Genomic DNA, 19,866 nt, shown 5'->3' with positions numbered 1-19,866 from the left:
GCCGCCGCCCGGCGCGGAGCGTTCCGCCGCGCGAGGACGAGGGGCGGGGCGCGGGCGGGGCGCGGAAAGTAGTTCTCGCCGGCCCGGGCCGTTCCGCGCATGCGCCGCCGGGAGGGGCCGAGCCGGGGCGTGGCGTCCGGACGCCGCTCCAGTGGAAGCTGAAGGGAGGGACGCGGGCCGCCGATACGGGCCGGGTGGAGCGTGGTCCCCGGAGGACGCGAGTTCGAGACCCGAGCTAGGCTCTCGCCCGGCGTTCCGGACACCGCTACGTCCCTGAGCTGCGACTCGACCCCACCACAGTTCGCTGTCTGTAGGAGCGTCCGCTCCCATTTCCTGCTGCGCCTCCTGAACCCCAACAGGGATTCCGGGGCTCAGCCACCTCCCCTCCCCACCAGCCTGATTCCTAGAAATCCCGTCTCACTTGGAGCCGCTGGGCAGGGGGGACTTTTCCCGAGGACTACAATTTTATTGTATTGTTTGAGAAACTCGGGTGTGTTGCTAATAGGACCCACGGACAACTCCGAATTTTTCCAAACTAATTTTGCATCCTTCGAGAGCATTTAGTCTGAGTCATTACAATAGGCTGAAGTTGGGTCATCTCTTGGAAATGGCCCCATTGTTGCCCTGCGCGGCTGGCGCTGGTCATAACTGGAGCAGTTGGGGTGGGTTGGCCGTCTCCAAGTCTATTATTGTGTGCTTACGTCTCTTCCCAAACAATGGCAACAGTGAAAGTCGCCCTCCTGCCTTCTTTCATCCCAGCCCTGTAATTAACGCAAGTAAACAATAGGCCCTTATGTACAGGTACTGGCAGGAAGCCTGTCCAGCCCCGGAGCCAGGGCTAATGCTGTAGGGCCAGCTCATTTTTTTAAGTGACTCGGTTTTTCTATCTTAAAGATATATCGTCGTAGCTCTGTGAGGACCATTGTCCAGACCTTTCCCTCTGCATCTCTGCCAGGGTTTCCCGAGAGTAAACGCCGCTGCAGGCTAGGCCTGCCGTAACTCAGAGAGATGGGGCCCGAAAAGGTATTTTATCAGAGTACCGGTGCTGGCTACAGCTACCAACCCTAATTTTAATTCTCAGAGGCAGAGTTAAAGTATTTGGTCGACTCGATTAAAGTCTGCTTTTAAAACTAGATGGCTGACTTCACCATTGTCAGAGGATTTTCCACTTTCCTTCTTTTTAGACACTTGCTTTTTTCTGTGTTCCATTTTTACTATTACAAGAAAAAAAGAAGAAGAAAAGAAAAGTCACACTATTAAAACTGGTTAAGAACTATCTGCACCATTGGAAGATCCAAAAGATAAAGACACCCTTATGTTTGTCTTTCTCTCTAGCCAGATGCTAACATAAAGCATAAAATTGGAGTCTTTTAGTCCCAGCTTAGAATTAAGTCTCAGCTCCTCTGGATAATTCACATGAAGCATGCTTCAGAGAGAAGGTGGAGTACCAGGCAATGGGGGGGGGGGGGCACTGCCTGTCTTATCCAGAATAATTCTGCTAGAGAAATAGCCAGCTTACTGACTAGCCTTAAGACCCGTTAGCTGGTTTTCAATTATCTCAGGATTTTTGTTCACTTCGAATAAAACAAAACCGTTCCATATTTTGTACCAAAAAAAAAGATGAGTAACTTCTGTGAAATTAAGACAAATACTGTCATTACACCAGAAAGAAACACGTCATCAAAACACCTAGTGAATAAAGAAATGTGCTCCCCTGTGAGCTAATTTGAAAATAACGTAAGTAGCTAAGAAGTGAAGTGGTTTTATAAAATTAATTGCTAAGCCAGTTGACCCTGAGTAACACATTTCACAAAAACAGCTGGTTTCTCTCTTACACCCTTTCCCCCAAGAGTCAGCCCAATGGGTTTGACAGAAATTCATTTCAAGAAATAGGGGCAGACACCTATCTCCAGCTGGTTTAACACACTAACACACTCAGGATCGATTGTCCTGCAGATCAAGCTTTGGCTACACAGAACATGAGCCTAGAGCACACACACACACACACACACACACACACACACACACACACACACGCACACACACACAGAGCCGACATTGGTCCTTCTGCCTTTTGGATACGTAGCTCTATCAGATCCGTTACTTAACCGTTTACTACACACCTAGAACAATGAGCTCGCTTCAGAGGACAGCCGATGATCACTGCTTTTGATGAATGCCTTCATTTAAAGTAAAACTGTAGTTGTGAGTCAACGCTACTTGACAATAGGCAGAAATGATGGGAAAACAAACTAAAATTAGGGTGTGGTCCACACTGGATTCCATCCCGATTCCCCTGGGAAGGAAGGATCCTTTCCCAGCAGAAATGTAGCAATATTCCCTGCACTCAGAAACTGCCGACACTGATTCTCTAAGAAGACCTATTAAAAACAATTTCTTTATGATAACGGGGAAACTGCCAGGCAAAGATATCACAATCGGCTTTTTGTCCTGCGTTTGTCAAGTGGGCTATTTATGGATCCAGACTTTTGATTTGTAAAACATCGTGTTGGGGTTGTGTCATCTTTTTTGTTAATTTCCAGCTGAACAGGCTAAGCAGTTGTAAATACCTCTTGTCAGACTACGTGTCTGCTTATTCCCTCATACTGACACCGTCTAGGGACCCACTGGGCGGATTCCGCAGAGACCCACCCGGCAGAGCTCACAGCGCACGTACAGCTACAGAGCAAAGGAGGGAAGACGAAGGTGGCAGGCAGTGATGGCCATGGAGATGGCCTGCTCCTTCAGTCACGCTGGCACCATCCTCCATCACGCTTGAAGGTGCGTGTTCTCCGGGCCTTTGGTTTTACCGTCCTAGGGAAGTGTTTCTCAATGGCTACCGTAGGAAGCAATGGGGACCCATGGTGACAAGCCAAGGATGCGGAGGTCGATGTCTCTTAGCATTTCTCAGAGCGAACAGACATAGTTGCAATACTAAGAAAGCATGCTTTGACACACCTACCCCCACTGCCCACACTCGTGCAAAGAAACGCAGACACATACGCATACACTCTCTCTCACACACACACACACACACACAGTCCCTCTGTTAAATTTTTCAAAATGGTTGCAGGTATTTCATTCACAAGAAGGTTAAAGGCGTTTCCCATCGAAAGAAGGATTAACTTACCGGAGGATTCTGGGAATGCAGATGTACACTGCGGCAAAATCCTAAATTTGTCGGGGAAAAAATCATTTCTGGACTCCAGCTGCTAAAAATAATAGAATTATAGCAAATCATGAAGGAGATGAAAACGAGTCATTTTCACATCCCAAAGTGTTTGGGGTGTGTTGTGTGTGTGTGTGTGTATGGGGGGGTTATTCTTCTAAATGATGTCTTAAACAATGCAAATTTTAAAGTAGCTTTTCTTTTCCAGGGCATGCAGCGCCATGAAATCGATAATTTTTGATCTTTCGGTTAGTAGGCAACATGGTGAGCTATTGCAGGGACTGCAGGCAGCAGACATGTTCTTGTCAGCTAAAAAATTTCATATTGTTTTTGAACCCATTGAGATCTATAGGAGGGGGTAGCACACTGGTTTTTGTTTAGCTTGCACTGGGCTATGGTGGGGGGGTAACGCGAACCCTCAATTTATCGACATATACGTGTCGATTGCTTTATATATATTAAAAACAGGGGGTCTTACTGGATCTTAAACAAAAAAATTATGTAAAAGGAGTGGCTGGTGTGATTATAATCCCATCATGCAGGGTCCACGGTTCCCATTTAGTGAAATTTCGCAGAGGGCAACTTCTTAAGAACATCCCCGCTGTGCTGAATGAAAGGCATGAACCAACCACAGACAGAACTCATCTGTGTTTATATTTTACAAACAATGAGAAACCCACTCTTTGTATTGCTTCTCTCCCACCTTATTATTGCATGAAAACTGCAGCATCTTCCCCGCCCCCGGCAAACACTCACCACCCCTGCACTGCAGAGTTCCGTCTTCTCCTGCTTGTCCTTCCTCTCCCTTTCTTCCGCTTTCACAAACTCTGCACGCGCCATCTTTGTGTGTGTGTGTGTGGGGGGGGGTGATGCTCTGCTAACTTCACTCAGCCATTCTCTTACAAATCCGATCAGAAATAGAAAATTACAGTGCTCTTTGGGGGCTTAATTTCCCTGATTTTCTTCCAGTCTTCCCTTTCTGACATTGAAAAATGGAAATGACAAGGGGGAAGCCCCCCCAAAGATATTTCTATTCTTCCCATAACCTGTTGTATACAGTGGTGATAAAAATTATTATTAACATAATAGCAACAGCTGCAGCCTAAATAGAAGCTATGAGATAATTAATGTGCTACAAGAAATTAATTGGTGCAGGTGTTTCTGTTGTGAGCTGGGTAACCCAGGCCATATAAAGTCTAAATACAACGACCATCTCCATCACTAAAACAAAATGCAGAACAAAATGTCCTGTTTGACAAATGTGGCTATTATTTAATGAAAAAAGAAAAAACCCTCCCCAACCCAACTCCAATGGTTTAGTTACAGTGGAATGGTGTTCTGTGGTGTGTGTGTGTGTGTGTGTGTGTGTGTGTGTGTGTGTGCACCACAGTCCAGAGTATGGTATGTTTAAACATATGGAGGTTTTATGCCATCTCCATTAGAAAACATATGGACCAGCAATAGGTTTGCTTTTTTTTTAAAGTTAAAGACAGACTGACATATTTAAGAACTCCATTAATTTAACAACAAAAATTAAGTGTAGCTGAGAAGAAAATAAGCGTTGAGTAGTTCCTTATCTGAAGGAACATTTTTTTAAGAACATGACACTCAACCACCTTAGCAGAGACATGTTTACAGGGTGACCCTCTCCACCGATGTGACCCATACCTGCCGTCAAGCTGGGTGTTTCAGGGAGAGCTGTTGCTGGTAGACCAGGAGCATACTCCAAAAGCACTTTTATCCGTGTAGTACCAGCAGGGGCCTGGAGGAAGTCATGATGCCACAAGCAAGCATTTGCTTTGTTTTATACTAAACAGCACAAATAACCCTGGGCGTGGAGACACAGAGTACTGATTGATTTTTTTTAACTACTTGGCTTAAAAAATTTGCTTAAAAAACAGTCATTTCTGATTTTTCTTCCAGTAATGCTACAGTTCTCATGGCAATCTTAATTTTGTTTGTTAAAAAGTAACACACACACACACATACAAAATTACAAAATCATGGTCAAATTTTGAAGGTTTTTATTCATTAAGTTTTAATCTATTGAATAACTCTTACCATTTATTAAAGGCCTTCAATGGAATAAATTGATTTCTCATAGAATCCAGACATTTTAATATTCTGGTACACTTTTGCTAAAATTTTAGCACTAAAAGATTTAAAGTTGGGGGCTGGAGAGATGGCTTGGAGGTTGGGAGCACTGACAGCTCTTACAGAGGTCCTGAGTTCAATTCCCAGCAATCACATGATGGCTCACAACCATCTGTGATGAGACCTGGTGCCCTCTTCTGACGTGCAGGCAGAACAGTGTGTACATAATAAATAAATCTTAAAAAAAAGATTTAAAATTATTCAAACTACAGTATTGCCCATGCGTGCGCACGAACACACACACACACACACACACACACACACCACTGCATTAGTGTATTATCTCTTTAAAGTCTGTCTTACTTCTGATTCTTGAGCTTAGCCAACCCCGCCTCCTACACGGAGGTATCGAGTGTTTACCGTTCAATAGTCAGACATGCACCTTATTCTTTCCTTCATTTTTATCAAAGCCTTTCTCTTTGTTCCAGTCTACTGGATTTCGAATTTACAAATCTATGATTTGTATTAGGGAATGGGAGAGAGATAAAAAGAAGGAAAAAAAAAGACCATGGCGATTTCCTTTTTTAAAGGAGAAGGAAATGGCCAAATCTTTGAGAGACATAAGAAAAGCTGACAGGTATGAAAGTGCGCATGTCTGCTGGGATTTTTCCCTGTGACTTCTACAGTAGCCTAAGCCAGTCCAGGCTGAGGCTCTGGAATCATGGAAGTGGTTTAGTGCTGAAACCTGTGTGGGGAAACACAAAAGCGCTTTCATTTCTGCTATGGAGAGAGAGGAACTGCCCACAGTAAACATTTCTCCTTCCACTGTGTAAGTTCCTTGAGAACCCAAAGCCACACAGTCCCCTTTGTAACAGCACAGACCCGGCTCCAGCAACCCTCCCTCTTCAGAAAGGGTGACTCTGCATAGGTTTGAAACAATGTTTCTGAAATGATGGTTACTGTAAGTCAATTTGTTTCTGGGTGCCTTGTTACATGGGAAAAGCAAACTAACAGAGCTTGGATGGTTCAAGTAGTGGCTTGATTGTGACAGTCACGCCACACTTTCTCCTGAGTGTGCATTAAAATGTCTAAGTATTTTCAGTTTTACAGTGTGCTTAGTAATCTTATACATGTAGCTCCTGGGTGTATATTTATTTGAATGGCACCAAATTAACTGTTGTCGATACTTAGACTAAATATCAATGAAGCTGAACTCATTTTAAGATTAAAGACATAAATACAACCGTTATGTTTCATTCCTATGACCCCCAGATACTTATGTGCACATTTTGGATCCTCCTTGCTCCACTCAGCCTTTGTACCCTGCACCCACAATGTAAACGACATACACAGTGTCTTGCATCACCAATTTTTCTTGATATGTTTAAGTCCTTTGTGTGTATCTGTAAATATCCTGTGTCTTTTTCATACAAGGACGTGAGCAATGAGGACTAAGGGTGTCTTTTAACATTAAACGACTCTGAAATATCTTATTTAGGAATAGTTGTCTCCGGGGGCTGGAGAGCTGGCTCAGCAGTTAAAAGCACCTGCAGCTCTTTCAGAGGGCTGGAGTTTAGTTCTTAGCACTTGCCTCACTCAGGTGGCTCACAGGGGCCTGTAACTCAAGCTCCAGGGCATCCAGTGCCCTCTTCTGGCCTCTGCGGTCACAACACTTAATGTACACATACCCACAGACACACACACACACATTTTAAAAAGAAGATGGTAGCTGGAAAGAAAACTCAGTAGGTAAAGTGTTTGCCATGAAAGCACGAGGACATGGGTTCAATCCCCAGAACTCACGTAACAAAACCAGGCATGGTAAACACACTTATAATCCCATCATTGAAGAGAGGGAAATTCCTGGGGCAGATCCGTGGGGCTCACAGTCAGCCTAACCTAGTTGGTGAGGTCCAGGTCATGTCCCCAAAACAAGATTGATCAGTCAATCGATCAACTGATCTCCTCTCTCTCTCTCTCTCTCTCCCTATCATCTATCTGTCCATTATCCTTCCATCTAATCTATCTCCCTACCCCCCTACCTGCCTACCTACCTATCTACCTATGTATCCAAATATGTGAAGAATTTCCCAAAGTTTCTGTTTAGGCTGGGGACTCAACTCAGTGATAGAATATATGCTTAGCATGTAAAGACTCTGAATTTAGTTACATGCAACAGAAACCATAGACCCCAGGAGAGAAGAATCCGAGTGAGGCTCTCAAACGGCCAGTACATACTATGTACTCACAGTTAACTCAGGTGTTGGCACAGTTTCTGTTTTCATCAGCAATACCTGTGTGTCTAGTCTCTGGGAGTTCATCAAGGGAGGGCTTGTGAAAGACATGGACTTTGGCCCGTCCAGGCCCTAGACAACCACACTCTGCTATAACAGAGTGTGACTGGCTGCCCAGGGCTTTCCTATGACCACAAGAAGCAGACTTGGTTCGTGTGTGGTAGGTGAGGGGAGATGGGTGGACAGGACTGCCTGGGAATTCACTCCCTACAAGTGCCACCAACCAGTGATGGACAGGGTGCCCTTATTTTCTTACTTGCCAAGTTCTGAAGCGCACCCAGGCTGTCTCTCTCTCCGTGGCACATCTGAGTTCTACAAGTCTGTGATGAGTGCTGTCTTCTTTTATTTGCTCTTTGTTCTTCTACTGGTTTTCCTTCAGTCAGGGAGGACCCAGTGGGACAATATGTAATCCAACTTTTACAGTTCCACAAGGGATATTTTGCAATTCGAGTTTGTGTTTCTCCTTTGAATGAAGCAGAACATATTTTCACACATCTGAATATTTTTCACTGTGCTTCCCTGGCTATTTAGTTTGTCTTTTGGTCTCTTCCATTCCTACAAAATCTCTGCATTAGAAATATTTGGTCTTTGGGCTGAAGAGGTGGCTCAGAGGTTAGGAGCACTGACTGCTCTTCCAGGGGTCCTGAGTTCAATTCCCAGCAACCACATGGTGGCTCACAATCATCTACAATTCAATCTGGTGTCCTCTTCTGGCATATACACTGTATATGTAATAAATAAATAAATCTTTAAAAAATATTTGGTCTTTGTCTGCAATATTTGGTTTATTCTGTAAGGTTTGGTCCATGCCTGTAATAAATATGATTTTTTCCAATTTGTTTGGCCTTATTTTCTTTACTTTTTCTTATCCCCCACCCATTTTGGCCCTTTGAGAGGTTTTATATTTGTTCGTTTATTTGTTATTTGTTTAGTCAGTTGGTTCTGACTACGGAACCCAGGGTCTCACGCATTCTAGGCAACCACATTCCTAGCCCACGGTTTTATTCTATGTAGACAAACCAATGAACCTTTCTTTTCATCTCTTCTGCATAGGTCATAATCGGAAGCACCCTACAGGGCCAGCCAGATGACTCATCAGATAGAGGTGTTGGCTGACAAAACCTGACAGCCTGGATTGGATCCCTGGGACCCACATGGTAGAAGGGGAGGACAGGCGTCCCCATGCTGTCCCGTGACCTTCACATACACGCTTTGGCGTGTGCACATCCACCTACCAACCCAAAATGCCATTCTAAAACCCCAAAAATAAGCCCTTTCCTACACTCCAGGTAAGAGGGATTCAGGGTTTTAGAACACCGTGTGCATTTAAAATTTTCATCTTTGTTGGGGATTTAGCCTATGGGAGGTTCTCAGACCCCCATTTACTGTAAGAGTCTGGTCTACAATCTCTTCCAGAGCTACCCACCATTATAAAAACTATCCTTGGATTAGTCTGTGTCTGATGCTGTGACTGGCCACCTAAACCCACTTCCTGTTTCTTCTTGCAGATGACTGAGAGTCTCTTGGCTTTCCTCCTCACTCAGCCTCTGCCTCCCCTGGGGCAGAGACATTTCCATATCATCTCTACCTACAGTGGCCTCTAGGTATCCTTTGATTTTTCTCAGGTTCCTGTGTCCCCTTGTCCTTTGTGTTGTTCTGGGCAGAGCAATGTGTTCCCTTCCCCTATGTCTCTGGACACTACCACTCCTAAGACAGCTGTGTTCTTTTTTATTTCAGGCTAAAAACTGACAAAACACATTGAGAAGGCTCCTAATTTAATAATTCTTAGAAATCTGATTTCTGCCTGGCGTTGGTGGCATGCGCCTTCAATCCCAGCACTCGGGAGTCACAGGCAGGCAGATCTCTGTGAGTTCAAGGCCAGCCTGGTCTACAGAGTGAGTTCCAGGACAGCCTCTAAATACAGAGAAACCCTGTCTCGAAAATCTGATTTCTACAGCTCATCACACTGCTGTTTACATTTTAGACCTATTTTGTCTTAGTAATTGTTCACTCAGAAGAAGAGAGGAGTAGAGAAGAGGATGAGGATGGAGGGAGAGAGGAAAACAAGCATGGCTTTTACTTCTTTTTTTTAATGTTGTAAAATAACCATGAACTTGATTAAACTTAGTTGTTTTCACCAAACTAGACTGACCAGAAGAATTGAATGAACTTTAAAAAAAAAAAAAGATTGCTAGCTATCTGTGTGATCATCTGTCTTAGTTAGGGTTTCTTTTGCTGTGACAAGATACCATAACCATGGCAACTCTTATAAAGGAAAACATTTAATTGCCTTACAGTTTCAACGGTTCAGTCCATTATCATGCGGGGAGCATGGAGGCCTGCAGACAGACATGGTGCTGGCTACATCTTCATCAGATGGCAACAGGAAGTAGACTATCTCACTGGGAGAAGCTTGAGCATAGGAGACCTCAAAGCCCACCTCCATAGTGACACACTCCAACAAAGCCACACCTAATAGTGCCATTCTTTCTGGGGGCCATTTTCTTTCAAAGCCACAGTACCATATAAAAACATTTCTTAGGCACTTGTGATGCTTTTTTTTTATGCCACCCCAAGCCCATTCTGCTGCTGACCTCATCCAGATCATACCCAAGGGAATCACTATTTAGTGAAGGACACTTGGCTAGTCTTTGGCCTTCTCCAAAGAGGCAGAGCCTCCTCTCAGAACCAGTGAGCAAAGCCTGCCTCAGTCCGTGGATGTGGCTAGCCGTCTTATCCTTGAATGTAAGCCAAGGGAGGCAACTCAAGTCCTCACTCTCTTGGGTGCTTGAAGCTCCAGCTGCATTGTCTAGAGCAGTACACCAGACATCCGGGTGTCTGTCCCTGCTCACCTTAACTGGGAACAAATTGTGATGGCTGACACCACCAACTTGATGGGACCCAGACTTACCCAAGAGACCAGTCTCTGGGCAGGTCTGTGAGGAAGTTTCTAGATTGTGTTGAGGTAGGAAGACCCACCCTGAAATGTGGACAGCACCAGAGTGCTAACTGAAAGGGAGGAAGTGAGCTAAGCATCTGTACTCACCGCTCTCTGCTCCCTGGCCGGGTGCCATGCGGTACAATGTGACCCGCTGCCCGGCAGCCATGTCTTCCCCATCACGGCAGACCGCGCCTATGAGCCAGAAGAAACCTTCCCTCCCTGAATTTGGATTTGTCAAGTATTTTGTCACAGCAACAAGAAAAGTGACACAATAACATTTCCACCTGTGAGGACCACGTAGCTGCGGATTCTGCCTCCCCGGGGCCTTAGTAACCTTCATGACTTCTTCTTCTATGAAGCCAGGAAAGGAAAACCCAGTAGCAAAGTGCCTATCCCCTAATCCCTCTACAAGTCACTGGTCTCCGTGGAAACTTCTATCGTCACCGCCCACCCGCTCATCATAAAACTTCTCCCCAATGTCCCAGGCTGTGGGATTATAAGGCAGCCTCTACAATAAGGGTGACAATGACAGACCTCCAGGAAGAGGGCCTGCAAAGTGAAGGAGGAAGGGAGGGAGGGAGGGAAGGAGGGAGGGAGGGAGAAAGGGAAGGAGGGAGGGAAGGAGGGAGGCACGTCTGAGGAACCGGGCTTGCCCGGCTGCTAATGAGCACGCAGAGGGCTTTTCTTGCTTATGGGTGGAAAAGATGGGGGTCTATTTGAAGATGAGGCACGAGATAATGTCTTCACAGAGCCTCCCAATGTGGCCGGTGCGATGCTCCAAAAATGTCTTGTTCTTATGCTCCGCGGGACATGGTGCTCACAGGAGTGTTTACTGGATGCACCGACTCAGTCAGACCACAGGCTAGCCAAGACTCTTCCACAACGGAGTCATGCACAGGGTGATTACTCGTAACTGACTTAATTGCCTTGAGTTTCATGGATAAGGTTTTCTGGCCTCCCTGCTTCAGTTGAAAGAATAAAGATCGCCCAGTACTGCTGTCAATTCATTTCTAAAGGGGTCTCCAGCATGCAGAATGCCTTTCGGACTCTCTTTTCCTGAGAGGTAGGGATCTATGGAGAGAGGGGGGGGAGGGGCACATGTACTCTGCCACTTCCGTTTGTGCGTGTGTGTAGATCAGAGGTCACCTTCAGGGATGTTCCTCAGGAACTGTCCACCTTGTTTACCGAGACAGGAGCACCCTGGCCTGGAGCACCAAGTAGGCTAAGCTTGCTGGACATGGAGCCCTGGGAACCTGTCTGTCTCCACCTCTCCCTGGCTGGGATTGCAAGCACAAGCTGCCGTGCTGGCCCTCTTTGGCCTGAGCTCGGGGTGCGAGGCAGGGGGGATCCTGACCTCATCAGGCTGGCACCTCTCCAGCCCCGCCCTCCCCCAGCACCTGTGATGGAGACATGGACTCTGGCTCACTCAGAACTCCGCAGCCCTGTCCACTAAAGAGACCGTGGGATGTGACCCTCAGCAGGGAGACACCAGGCATTATTCCTTGGTGTCCTGGAAGGAAGTAAAGCCACACAGTGTTGCCTCAGGGGCTGAGCGTGGCTGTGGAAATCCCCTAGGCCTGCGCCCAGGACTGAATCACCAGCCTTTCCCTTCCCTTTCTGCGTCACGTCCAAGGTTGTTCCTCAAGCCTGGCAGTCAGAAAGACAGAGGTGCTGTGGGTCAGAGCGGGCTTCCCAGGAGGCTCTCTGGTAGATTCTGTACGAGGAATAAGGAGGAAGGATCCCATCGCTACCCGCTATTTGTTTAGAATCTGTGGGGAAACGAATTCTGTTTGGCAGGACGGGAAGGTTTTACACTGGAAAGAGCGCGGTGGGCAGACTGACATCCACAGTGCTGCAGGCTTTAAGATGAGAATCACAGAGCGAATGAACTCTGCCCCAGGGAAGCTGCGTTCTGTTTCTGTGTCTTTTGAGACAGGGTCCCTCTAGGTAGCCACAGCTGGCCTGGGGCTTTCTATGTAGACTGGGATGGCGTGGAACTCACAGGGATCCTCCTGCCTCTGCCTTCCAAGTGCTTGGATTAAAGGCGTACGCCACCCACTGCTGGGCTTTCAGTGAAGCTGTTATAAAGATTATTCACCTATTTTACTGTTAAGAGTCCTCCTCCCTTGAGTCACCCCGTGACGAGCCTGGTGATTGGCACCCCAGAAGGGCCGCGTGTCTAGCCCGTGACTAGGTTGCAGGTGTCCAACAGCGCAAACGGAACCTGGGTGGAGTTTGCTCCTCTCTGCTTGAGTTATCCTTGCAGCTCTTTCTGAGGCACAGTCTCATTTAGCCCAGGCTGGCCTGCAACGTGATGCGTAGCCAAGGAGGACTTGAACTTATGATCTTCCTGCCCCTAGCTCCCAGGGCTGGCTGGGATCACAGGGCTGTGCCACTGTATCTGGTGCAGGGGATGAAATTCAGGGCCTCAAGCTTGCTAGGCAAACACTCCACCAACCCAGTTACACCCCAGCCCGGCTCTTACAGACTGTGATCCGTTCACCGTGGAATAGGGATCCGGCTTCTCCTTCAAGCCTCAGTTTATATTCATTTACATGTGGGGGTCAGAGGGCACAGGTTCTCAAGCATTAGATGCGCGGATGGAAGCTCAGAATCGTGGACCCGACAGGCCTCACCTCTCAGCCGCTGGTGTGTCCTGACTGACACAGACTCAGACATCCCAGGGAGAACCCTGGGGCCCCGTTCGTCAGCCTTTTATCAGGACTGCTGAGGGAAGGTTTGAACATGGGATGCAAGTCAGACCAGGGCTTAGAGCACAAACACCATCGCATGACTCCTCTCTGACTTTGGTGTTTATCTCGAAGAATCGGTGCCTTCAGGCCTTACTTAGGCTTTGTTCCCTGGCTGCTGGGATCCATTTTGAACACTTGTCCAGACACCCAGCAGTGCTTGGGAATGTTTGTTCTGCCTCCATGGGATTGGTTCCCGACTGGCGGTGTGGGGGAGGGGATGACACACACCTTGGGCTCCCTGGACTCAGGTCCAGACAACTCTGAGGTGTCAGTCACACTCCGCTCCTGTGGGCAGAGGCTGAAGCCACTTTCCAGGGGACACACCCTTCCTGGGCTCCTCAGCTTCCCTGTCTTGCTTCTTTTGTTTCCTCCCAGGTCTCCTTGGCTGCTGCCTCTTTGATTAATCACAGGCGGGCTGGGGCCAGCCTTTATCTCAGAGTCTGCTTTTAGAGAACTTAAGACCACAGTCAACATGCATGGCCAATCCCCGTACTCAGTGGGGTCAGCATGCCCGGACAAGCAGAGGTGGACCGGTTGGTGCAGCCTGGCCTGCTGTGGGAATCTGGGTGGGCCTTGCTCTCTGGAGCCCTGGAGTTTACCGAGCAGGTACGGAACAGCAAGACCTAGCTTTTCCTGTTTGTCTTAGGTCTGAGGAAACCCTGCTTAGGACCCTAGGCCGAGGCTGTCTAGGCTCAAGCAGAGTGGGGCTACGCTTGCCTCCTGCATTCAGCATCTATAATGTTTAGGTCGGCTCACAAGACAGGTCTGCCTCTGCTTCAACTCCCACCTGTGCCCCAGCTGAGCCCTGGCAACCTTCCAGCCGCCCGGTTCCTACCCAGGTTTTCCGTGTCCCCAGAGCCTCCAACTTTATGGCTTGGATGGAAGCCGCCATCCCCACCCCTTCACAGCTTTGTGCTGTGAGAACCAAGTGTGGGGGTTTCTACCAGTAGACCCTGGCCAGTGTGAAGGCGGGATGCAGACAGCTTGGGTTCACCCTTGGTCATCTTCTAGCTATGAGAACTTGGGCAGGTCACTGCCTCTTGGAACCTCTCTCACCTCCTCTTCCAGGGGAGGAAGCCTTTGTCTCCCAGGATACCTGCAACAGTAGGATGGAATGATGCATGTAATAGGCACCACCACCAGTAAATACACTGACTCTGGGCAACACTGTGTCTACCACAGAAAACCACCAGTAAATACACTGACTCTGGGCAACACTGTGTCTACCGCAGAAAACCACCAGTAAATACACTGACTCTGGACAACACTGTGTCTACCGCAGAAAACCACCAGTAAATACACTGACTCTGGGTAACACTGTGTCTACCACAGAAAACCACCAATAAATACACTGACTCTGGGCAACACTGTGTCTACCACAGAAAACCACCAATAAATACACTGACTCTGGGCACTTACCTCCAAGCTCAATGACCCACGTTTGATTCCCAGGACTCAGCTGGTGGAAGGAGAAAACCACCTCTCACAAGTTGTCCTCTGCTACCCACACATGCCACCCACCCACACATGCTCACATGCACACAAAATTAATAAGTGCAATTTAAAAAATGCCAGCGAGTGTGATGTTTTTTCCTTAAGATATTTCTATTAGTGTCTGCGTCCGGCTGGGTGGAGACCCGCATGATTAGCTAGATTTCGCACACATGTGCTCCGTGCCCATATGCGCTCTGAACGTGAAGCACACACTGTCCGAGCGGCTTAAACAAAACTTGCTTTAGGGATTAGGAAGGTGCCTCGTAAAGAGGAGCAATAGCTTTGCAAGCAGGAGAAGCAACGAGCAACCTGGACATAGCAAGGGGGAAAGACTGCAGGCTGGGGAGAAAAAGCGATCGTTCAAACCCGAGTGACCAAAGCCTGGGAGTTGGCAAGCAGGCGGCGAGATTCCAGGAGCAACAGCCACTCAGTCACATGTGGATGTGCGTCACCAGGGGTGTAACGTGAAGATGAAGGCACCACTGTCCAGAGCCTAACACAGACGCGGCAGCTGAAATAATAAAAACCTTCCTTCGCTCTTCTCTTCTTTCAAACTGAAGGACAGTTACTCGCACAGAATATTGTCTCACAATGACATCTCCACACATGTCTAAATGTGTTTTCCTGGGCTGGAGAGGTGGCTTACCAGCTAAGAGCACTGGCTGCTCTTCCAAAGGACTTGGGTTCAGTTCTCAGCACCTTGTAAGATGGCTCACAACCATCTGCAACTCCAGTTCCAGAGGGTCTGATGATGCCCTCTGCTGGCCTCTGAGGGCACTGCAAGTATGTGCTGCGTGTACATATATGCAGCCCAAACACCCGTACACATAAATTAAATAAATCTAAACCAATTGAAATATATTTTCCTATTACTCTCTTGCCCTCTTTCCTCTCCTGCAGGTCTTTCTCTTCTCAGTGAGCCCCACCCCACCCATTTTACATATATATATATATATATATATATATATATATATATTTCTTTAATCTAGGTTCTAAATAGGAAAGAAAAGGTGGCATTTGTCTTCCTGATTCTGGCTTATTTCACTTCACGGGATGATCATCAGTCCCATTCAATTTCCCGCAAACAATATCATTTTGTTCTCTGTGGCTGAGTAAACCTCCATTGTTGTCTATAAATCACATTTTCCCTATCCATTCATCCTTGATGAGCATCTAGATTAAGTACGTATCTTGGCTATTGCAAACAGTGTAATAATAAACACAGGTGTGCCAGCATCTCTGCGGTATGTTGACTTAGAATCCTTTGGGTATACACCCAGGAGTAGTCTAAATTAGCTAGCATGGCAGTTCTCTCTCTCTCTCTCTCTCTCTCTCTCTCTCTCTCTCTCTCTCTCTCTCTCTTCCTCTCCCCTCCCCCTACCTCAGACCTTCCACACTGATTTCCACAGTGGCTCTACCAACTGTGACATTCCCAACTTCCCAGCCCCTGTGCCCTCCCCAGCACTGACTATTTGCCTTCTCAGGATGGTTTATCTTAGCTGCCAACTTGATGGAATGTATTATCAACTTCGGATAATGCTCTGGGTGACTGTGAGGGCATGTTTGGAAATTTACCTACAAAGGAAAAATCCACCCTGAATGTGGATAGTACCATGCCATGATCTGAATATAAAAGGAGAAAACATCTGACAGAGGGCTGATCTCCAAAATTTACAAAGAACTCAAGAAGCAAGTCTCCAAAACACCAAAGGATCCAATCAAAAAGTGGGGTACAGAACTAAATAGAGAATTCTCAGTAGAGGAGTCTAAAATGGCTGAGAGACACTTGAGAAAGTGTTCAAAATCCCTAGCCATCCAAGAAATGTAAATCAAAACAACTCTGAGATACCATCTTATTCCTATCAGAATGGCTAAAATAAAAAAACTCCAATCAACAGTTTATGCCGGAGAGGATGTGGAGAAAGGGGAACACTCCTCCACTGCTGGTGGGAGTGCTGACTCATACAGCCACTTTGGAAATCAGTATGGAGATTCCTCAGGAAAATGGGAATCAGTCTACCACAAGACCCAGCAATTCCACTCTTAGGCATATACCCAAAAGATGCACATTCATACAACAAGGATGTCTGTTTCACTGTGTTCATAGCAGCACTATTTGTAATAGCCAGAACCTGGAAGCAACCTAGATGCCCCGCAACTGAAGAGTAGATAGAGAAAATATGGTGCATTTATACAATGGAGTACTATTCAGTGGGAAAAAAAAAACAATGAAATCTTGAAATTTGCAGGCAAATGGATAACACTAGAAGCAACTATCCTGAGTGAGGTGATCCAGTCACAAAAAGACAAACATGGTATGTACTCACTCATATATGAATTTTAGACATAGATCTGGGCAGTGCCAGTCTACAATCCCACTGCCAGAGAGTCTGGGAAACAGAACCTTCATCCAGAGACTGACGGAAGCAGAGGCAGGCACCCACAGCTAAACACTGAACTGAATTCCTGGAATCCAGTGACAGAAAGGGAGAAATGATGAGCAAAGGGGTTAAGACTGAGCTGGTTTAACCCACAGAAACAGTTGACCTGAACAAGGGGGAGCTCTTGGACCCCAGATTGATGGCTGTGTGGAAAGCATGGGACTGACCCAGGCCCTCTGAATGTGGGTGTCAGGAGACCTAGGTAATCTATGGGGCATTGGGTAGTATTTATCCCTGGTGTACAAACAGACTTTGAGTGCCCATGCCACAATGAGGGATGCTCTCTCAGCCTGGACTCTTGGGGGATGGCCTAGGCCCTGCCCTGGATGAAATGACAGACTCTGGAGATCCACCATGGAGTGCCTCACCCTCCCTGGGGATCAGAGTGGAGATTGGGTGGGGAATTGGGGGGCCTGGGGGGGGGAGGAGGGGAGGGAGAGGGAGCTTGGATTGATATGTGAAACAAGCTTGTTTCTAACTTAAATAGAAATAAATAAATAAATGGAGAAAGCAAGCTGAGCACCAGCATCTCTCTCTGTCTCTGTCTCTGTCTCTCTGTCTCTGTCTCTCTGTCTCTGTCTCTCTGTCTCTGTCTCTCTGTCTCTGTCTCTCTGTCTCTGTCTCTCTGTCTCTGTCTCTGTCGCTCTGTCTCTGTCGCTCTGTCTCTGTCTCTGTCTCTCTGTCTCTGTCTCTCTGTCTCTGTCTCTGTCTCTCTGTCTCTCTGTCTCTGTCTCTCTGTCTCTGTCTCTCTGTCTCTGTCTCTCTGTCTCTGTCTCTCTGTCTCTGTCTCTGTCTCTCTGTCTCTGTCTCTCTGTCTCTGTCTCTCTGTCTCTGTCTCTGTCTCTGTCTCTCTGTCTCTGTCTCTCTGTCTCTGTCTCTGTCTCTGTCTCTGTCTCTCTGTCTCTGTCTCTCTGTCTCTCTCTGCTTCTTGACTGCAGATGTCATGTGACCATCTGCTGGAGCTCCTGTTACCATACATACTGTCCACCACAAAGGACTGTCCCTGGACTGTGAGGCAAAATAACCCCTGCCTTACGTTGCCTCTTTCATAGCAATGAGGAAAGTAGTGAATATCACCTAATAATACAGTGGCCATTCTGACTGGGGAGAGATGTAATCTCAATGCTTTGAATTATGACTTTCTGATATACAAATATATTGAGAATATTTTTCACACACTTATTGGCTATGCAGTAAAATATCTGTATGTGGGTTGGTTATATTCGGGAGGGCACTGTCACAGACTTTGTTGACCAATCCAGCATCTGCTTCTATCTCCCCCTTGGACCTGAGCTAAGCGAGGCCCACCTCCCTTGAGCTTTAACATAGAGCAGCAAGATGAAAATGCTGCTTATTGAACACTCCATTTAAGCCACAGAGAAACGTCATTGTGTTTGCGTCCCTTTCCCCACCTTAAATGGGGTGACACCTGGATCTCAGCAGCCACACTCTAACCTTAAGGAGACACAAGAGAAAGCCAGATATGTTGGCCCTGAAATCTTAAAATTTGTCATGGGAGAAAAGGAGTTTCTTTTGTTTAATATACATTAGCTGTCACAACACCACTCCTGCTGCTTTTGGCAAAGAATAATATTCTGAGTGGGTTGATGGGATTCCCACTCCCTCTTCCCTTCTTGTTTGATTTGATATTTAGCCCAGTGTGAGCAGGAAGCTAGCTCACAGTTGACTGCAACTCTCTTTCTGGCTCTGTAGTAGTTGAGAGGCTACTTAACATGTGCACCATTGTGTTACCTTTGATCTTTCTGCTAGACAGGCACAGTGGTGACACCTTCACAGTGTTATGGGAAAAGTGGGTACTGCGGTCTAGTCAGTTCAGGAAACACAGAGTTAGCATGTGAGAAAATCCCCAGAGCCTTCCCCAGACTGTGTGCTGGAGAGGGAGCCACACTTGTTCCCAGGTTCCCTAATTGGCCTCTGTGGCGCTCCCTCATGGACCCGGTTCAGCAGCAACTCAATTTTCCAAAGACCAGCTGAGAGTCTTTGAGGGTGAGGTACCAGAGCACTAATTCTACAGAGGGGTCTTCAGGTGGACTTTGGTCCCTAGGAATCCCCATGGAGGCTGCAGTGTGCACTGTGTCCCCAGTGGAAGAGTCATGCTGCAGTGTGCACTGTGTCTCCAGTGGGAGAGTCATGAGCAGTGTGCACTGTGTCCCCAGTGGTTGAGTCACACTGCAGCGTGCACTGTGTCTCCAGTGGGAGAGTCACACTGCAGCGTGCACTGTGTCCCCAGTGGAAGAGTCACACTGCAGTGTGCACTGTGTCTCCAGTGGGAGAGTCACACTGCAGTGTGCACTGTGTCTCCAGTGGGAGAGTCATGCTGCAGTGTGCACTGTGTCTCCAGTGGGAGAGTCACACTGCAGTGTGCACTGTGTCTCCAGTGGTTGAGTCACGCTGCAGTGTGCACTGTGTCTCCAGTAGAAGAGTCACGCTGCAGTGTGCCCTGTGTCTTCAGTAGAAGAGTCACGCTGCAGTGTGCACTGTGTCCCCAGTGGAAGAGTCATGCTGCAGTGTTCACTGTGTCTCCAGTGGGAGAGTCACACTGCAGTGTGCACTGTGTCTCCAGTGGGAGAGTCACGCTGCAGTGTGCACTGTGTCTTCAGTGGTTGAGTCACGCTGCAGTGTGCACTGTGTCTCCAGTGGGAAAGTCACACTGCAGTGT

General features: G+C 47.2%; 2 long non-coding RNA genes across 2 annotated transcripts in view; one reads left to right on the top strand and one right to left on the bottom strand.

The window, feature by feature from the left end:
* Positions 1-2,116: 2,116 nt before the first annotated feature.
* The window catches only part of LOC110343155, a 29,797-nt gene continuing 12,047 nt past the window's right edge, over positions 2,117-19,866 (bottom strand). Inside the window, exons 3-7 of the long non-coding RNA XR_002385350.2 lie at positions 7,814-8,020; positions 4,838-4,997; positions 3,926-4,067; positions 3,131-3,212; positions 2,117-2,906 (exon numbers count right to left, since the gene is read on the bottom strand). This is a non-coding gene — a long non-coding RNA (uncharacterized LOC110343155). The remainder of the gene's footprint in view (positions 2,907-3,130; positions 3,213-3,925; positions 4,068-4,837; positions 4,998-7,813; positions 8,021-19,866) is intronic.
* Positions 8,539-9,393, top strand: LOC121137459. Its single transcript, XR_005874693.1, has 3 exons — positions 8,539-8,846; positions 9,066-9,161; positions 9,295-9,393. It is a non-coding gene; the product is annotated as an uncharacterized LOC121137459 (long non-coding RNA).

Source organism: Mesocricetus auratus, unplaced genomic scaffold (genome assembly GCF_017639785.1).
Source record: "Mesocricetus auratus isolate SY011 unplaced genomic scaffold, BCM_Maur_2.0 Super-Scaffold_100691, whole genome shotgun sequence".
NCBI classification, from domain to species: Eukaryota; Metazoa; Chordata; class Mammalia; order Rodentia; family Cricetidae; genus Mesocricetus; species Mesocricetus auratus.
This window is presented reverse-complemented; position numbering and strand designations above follow the sequence as displayed.